The 6,000-nt window shown below is 43.1% G+C and overlaps 1 protein-coding gene across 4 annotated transcripts in view; it reads right to left on the reverse strand.

Moving 5' to 3' along the window:
* CSDE1 (cold shock domain containing E1) overlaps positions 1-6,000 on the reverse strand; it is a 41,541-nt gene extending 35,541 nt beyond the window's left edge. Inside the window, exon 1 of one of the 4 annotated variants that reach the window (XM_063625830.1) lies at positions 5,761-6,000. The gene's annotated coding sequence lies outside the window, so the exon portion shown is untranslated. The remainder of the gene's footprint in view (positions 1-5,760) is intronic. The other 3 variants (XM_063625829.1, XM_063625827.1, XM_063625828.1) reach the window with 3 other exon arrangements.

Below are 6,000 nucleotides of genomic sequence, written 5' to 3' on the forward strand. Positions count from 1 at the left end.
AGGCATGGTGGTATATGCATGGAGTCTCAGCTACTTAGGACCGGGAAGTCAAGGCTGCAGAGACCAAGATAGTGACACAGCACTACAGCCTAGGCGACAGATCAGAACCTTGTCTCAAAAAACAAAACAAAACAAAAACCCTCCAATTTCATTTCTCATCTCCCCTGTCAAACATCTTCAGTTATTTTTCCACCACTCTAGATGGGAAGTTTTTAATCCTGGCTATCTACCCGTCCCGCCCCACCCCCGCCCAGCAACCTTAAACAAACAAACAAAAACCAACAAAATCAAAGCCTGAGTCCCATACAAAGATTCTAAACTTAACTACACTAGGTTAGGTGCCAGGCCTTGTTATCTCCCCCTAACCCCTGCCCCAAGTGTTTCTGACTTCCAACAGGATTAAGAACTACCATTCCAGGTGTCCCTATTCTACCTTCCATCCTTACTCTCTACTGTGTTCCAGTTCTCCCAGAAGTCCATTACCTCGCCTAATCCTTAAACACAACTCTTGGGAGATTCCTGAATTCTAGCCACCCTTGCTTATATGGGTCTTCCCACAAAAAAAATACTATGTTGTGATCTTCAAGGTGACAAAAAAGCCTTTCTTGACCATTCCAGCAGACTCATTAATTCCTACTAATGAATGGGGCAGTAATATCCACTGCCTCCATCAAGCAATTTGCAGCAAGTGGTACCAAGCAATTTCTATACTTTACTTCATGTTTTTATGTATCTTGCTCCTCCAATTCTATTTCAAATTTCTGAGAGGTAAACTCAAATTTCTTTATCACAGCCTCCTTTCCCACCTAATCCAGTGCTGCCATACACAATCAAAGGAAAAAGGTAGTTAATCCTTAATAAGCAAAAGGACACCACAATTCAAGTATATACAGTTATACCACCTTTAATTGTATAAAGTTTTAATTATCCAATCAAGAAATAATCTCTTCTTTAAAAAATACAGACTGTGTACATTGGTTTTATCTTAATGCTTTAGGTGTATTAATGAACCCAAAGAACTCAACATGGAGAAAGCAAGTTATCTTGAAAAACTTGAACTGGATTAACCCAGTCCAGGTTGTCGTATCACATTAAGAACTGTCAAGTCCAAGATTCAGTAACACAAAAAAAGAGATTTCTGGAACTGAAACTCTGGAGTATTGCAGGGCCATTCTTAGGCACTAATGAGGTCTATTAGGAGCTATCAAACGAACCCACCAACAGTCATGAATAATTTACTGGCCGAATTAACATCTTCACAGCTTCTATAGTTAACTAAATGTTTTTCAATTAAATTAACACTTACTGAAGAACTTCAAGGTATTGGTCAGGCATTTTAATATAAATAGCTATCCACTCATGCCCCGATTAACATTAATTGGTGCTACTAACCACCTCTTTTGCCTTAACCCTAGGAACACAAATGCATCTCCTCCATCCCCCTAAAAGCTTGAAACTTAAGTCACATGAAACACTGGGTATTGGGCTGGGGTGGTGGCTCTCGCTTGTAATCCCCAGGACTGTGGCAGGCCGAGGTGGGAGGAATGCTTGAGACCAGCCTGGGCAACATGGTGAGACGCTGTCTCTACAAAAAATTTTAGAAATAAAAAATAAATTCACTGGGTGTGGTGGCATGCACCTGTAGTCCCAGCTACTCGGGAGGCTGAGGCAGGAGGATCGCTTGAGTCCAGGAGTTTGAGGCTGCAGTGAGCTATGATTGTGCCACTGCACTCTTGCCTGGGCGACAGAGTAAGATGCTGACTCAAAACAATCACCCCCACCAACCCACCATAGGGTACCAATAAAAACACTAGGGAACAATTTAAATGTGTATCTGAGAATCTCCCTGAGTGCTAAGTAATCAACTCCTTTTCCCTTTGCTCAGCATGGAAATAGTATTATTACTTAATCACTGCCATCTCCACCTCCCGGGTTCAAGCGACTCTCCTGCCTCAGCCTCCCAAGTAGCTGGGACTACAGGCGCGTACCACCACGCCTGGCTGGCTAATTTTTGTATTTTTAGCAGAGACGGGGTTTCGCCATGTTGGCCAGGCTGGTCTCGAACTCCTGACCTCAAGTGACCCACCTGCCTCAGCCTCCCAAAGTGCTGGGATTACAGGCGTGAGCCACCGCACCTGGCCACCACCTGTTTTACTTCATGTCGTCCTCAGTTGGCTGTTTTACCTCAAAGGCCTAGCATAAGCCATTACATAGACGGCACTAAATCAATAGAGGTTAAACTAACACATTTATGTGGTAAGTAATCGATCTAAAATGTATCACACTACCTAGTTTATTATTTTGAAAGTATGTGCAGCACTCACTTTGGGAAAAGTTAATGAAGGGCTAAGCCAGTCTACAAAAGTCTGCTCACCTAACCCACTTCCTTCAGGCAGTATCTTCTTTTAGGCAGGAAAAACAAAGACCAAAATAGGTAGCACAGGATTGAAAAGTTTCTCTATTGCCTGACATTTCATTGAGCACCACATTTTATAACTGAAGTGCTTAATAGGTCTTAATTCATTTTTGCTTTAGGATCTAAGGTAAATAATAAAGTCTAGATAATTAATCAACCTAAGTCACCTGTTGAGTAAAAATAAAAAAACTGATGCAACTATCTTTTTGTATCTGTGTAGTAACCACTGTGCTGGATTAATTATCTAAACAGCTACTGAGATATTTAAAATTATCTGTCACTTAACTGCTTATACATACACCCAGAAGTCTTAATACTTTTAAGCAGGACAAATGGCAGTGTGGGAAGATGCTGAAGAAACACTCTAGACACATCAGAAAACACCACAGACCAGCAGTGTCCAACAGAAATACAGTGTAATTATAATTCTAGTAACCATATTACAGTCAAAAGAAACAGAAGAAATTTTAATTAAATGTCTTATTTAACCAATTATATCCAAAATGTTATTCTCTACAGGCAATCAATGTAAAAAAATTGACAGTTACATTCCTTGAAATCCAATGTTATTATACAATCACAGCACATTTCAATTCAAACTAGTCACACTTCAAGTGCACAATAGCCACACGTGGCTGGCGGCTACCATGTTCCACACAGTAGGTATAAACTGAGCAGGGGTCTAAAAAAGTACTATTGTGCCAATTAGCAACAGAAGTAAATGTAAGGGTCTTGAGCAAAGATTTTCACTAATAAAAGTAGGCAGTATCTAGCACAGAAGCTTGTTACTAAATTGGAGAAACAGAAGTGCAAATAACTGGTTACGTACCGGCTGTAGCTGTAAATCAACGGACAACTTACATGTGCAACATAGGGAAACTGATAATTTTCAGCCACACACTGTTTTACCTCAGCATAAAAGGACATTAAAATATTAAAAAGTTTTGTGCTGTTTTTAACTAGGTACCCACACATGCAAGTGGAAAACATTCTAATATCAAAACAAGGGAATTTTTAAAATCCTGACTGGGCAGAAGGGATTTAACAGCAAGTCACTCTCACCATAGCAGTTTCACCACTTAAAACAGTCTAGCTATTAAAGCTTACAAAATAGATCTCAAAGTGCTTCCTCTTCTGTTTTCTGCAAAGACAAAGCTAAGAAGAAGGCACATCAATTATTTTTGTTTACTTAACAAGATCAAGATTTTTATCTCATTTTGCAATACAGTCCTGAAATTCAACTCCTCAAAAATCTGTCCAAAAGAACATGGGTCCAAAATTTCCATGTTTTAACTACCTTGTCGAAAGTATGGCTCTCACAACAGTTTCAATAGACTTAGTGCCACTGAACTGTACAATAAAAAACATTGGAACACTAAATATATGTTATGAATACTCCAGCATAATTTGATATTTTAGCATTTTGTTTAAAACAAAAATCGATGGCCCTACACGATGTGTCTTCAGGTGGGGGAAGGGAAAATAAGGGTAGTGGGTAAAGCCAGACTGCACGTCAGCTTTCACACTTTCAATTTTGACTTGCTAGGACTTTACCAGATTTTCACCCACACTCGCTGAAGGTCACACTTAAGTCAGTACTTACAAAAAAAGAAAACCTATCTTCTGTGCCTCAAATACTTTAGTTTTCAACTCAGCTGCTATAAATACTCATCTCAATGGTAAACATCCAGAACAGCTGCAAAACCAAACTATTACCTTCTCTTTTATTTTAGTCCCAGGGCTAAAACGAAACAAAAAGAAGGCCGAATATTTATCTAGCTTTTATGACTCAGGTATATGCCTATTGAAGTATATAAAGCCCCTCCTTACCCACACCAAGGATATCCATTATTGGTTAGTACCAAAAGAAAACCAAGGTATGTATTATAGTGCTCCTCAATGTAGTCAAGAATGTTTGCCTTTTGTTACTCAAAATGAAAATTACTCAGCATTTTAGTATAGAGTAGCTTATATTTGTGGGCTATAATTTGAAACCTACATTCTAAAAAACTAGGTTAGTAGCAGTGGCTAAGAACTGCCAGTTCATACCAGCCTGATGAAAATTTAAGCCTCTCAAAAAGATTTAACTACCACAGTGCCTTTGAGCATTCTCCCTCTCCGCCCTGTCTCCCAACTGTTTAAAGAGCACCATATTCTTTTACTCATTTAAGGTGCAAAACACGAAAATTAACTTGCGCAACAACATTCAGATTTTCTTTGCAGATTCAAGCCTGTTTCAGGGAGCGTTCTCTGCTTCACCTGAGATAAGCAAGACGGCCGCCATCTGGGTGTTTCTAAGGGAAAACCTTAAAGCAAAAGAACCTTGGCACTAAGATTTCGTATTGATAAAACAGCATGGTAAAAATTTGAAGCTGTCTCCGAAGGGGGAACTCTAAAAAATTCTACGTAGAATGACGAAGCCAGGCCGTTCATTGCACAATGTGGGTGGGCCACAGGCGCTGACACCATGAGAACTAGAGGAGGTGGAAGGGAGGACACTACTGAACTTTCAGGGTGCACGCCCATTCCCCAAGATAGAGGGGTGGGAGCCACGTGCCTAAAAGATTAGGGACTGGTTCCCTTTCTCAAGACACCGAAGGGGAGACAATGAGGGGAAGGTTGGGTGCTGAGACCCTGCTCTAGGTGACTGGAGTAACGATGTCAATTCTCCCACACTACTGTGCCAGATGTGGCTGGGGAAAGGTGTCTTTAAGCACTTCCCCTAGATATCTAGACGGAGCAGGGTCTCAGTCTATACACAAAGAAGGCGCCACTGCCGCACTGCGCTCTGGTACTGGTAGTCAGATTCCCAAGCAGGTAACGGCCAGGAAACTACAGGGTCCAGAGTCAAAGTAGGCCCCTCTTCTCGGTCTCAGGCTCTTCCAACCTCACACAAAGGACCGCGCCACCACCCCCTCGCCCCGCCCGCCGGGACATGTAGTTCCCGTTTCCCCAGCCAAGCCGCAGATGGGGAAGCAGCCAGACTACAGCTCCCAGCGGCCTCCGCGCCCGAGCCCCGCACCCTCTGCCTCCATCTTGGCTGCGGTCGGAGCCTCCATTTTCGCTCCCTCCCCCCACTTTAGTCACCACCACCACTACCACCACGCGCAGCTGGCTGGCCTCAACTCCTCGTTTCAGCTCTCCGACCTGACGTGAGGCCCAGGCAGTTGAATGGGAGACGTATGAAAAAGCCCAGGGCAGGGAATCGGGGTGCATTCTTCCCCACCTAGAGCTCTACGAGTGCCCACCTTGACTCAGAAGGCTTTCCCGTTAGCCTTGGTCTTATTCTCAGCCCTTCCTCTGGGTTTTTGCTACCCCCAGTTGGACCCTGAGGTCGTACTCACCCCAACAGCTCAGCGCCCCCTCTCCAGCGCCGCCATAAGCAGCACGGCCCGGTACGTAGGAATAAATCTCGCTTCTCTCGCGAGAGTTGCGGGCTCTGAGCGCGTGCACGAGAAGGGGCGGAGTGAAGCGTACTCTCAATACGCTTGCGCAGCAGGGCTGAGTGACGCCAAGCTGTTTGCTGCACTTAACCACAACCAGCATGGTGGCTGCATTCTCTTACATTCCTTCTTGGGTGTGCT

Source organism: Symphalangus syndactylus, chromosome 12 (assembly GCF_028878055.3).
Source record: "Symphalangus syndactylus isolate Jambi chromosome 12, NHGRI_mSymSyn1-v2.1_pri, whole genome shotgun sequence".
Taxonomy (NCBI): Eukaryota; Metazoa; Chordata; class Mammalia; order Primates; family Hylobatidae; genus Symphalangus; species Symphalangus syndactylus.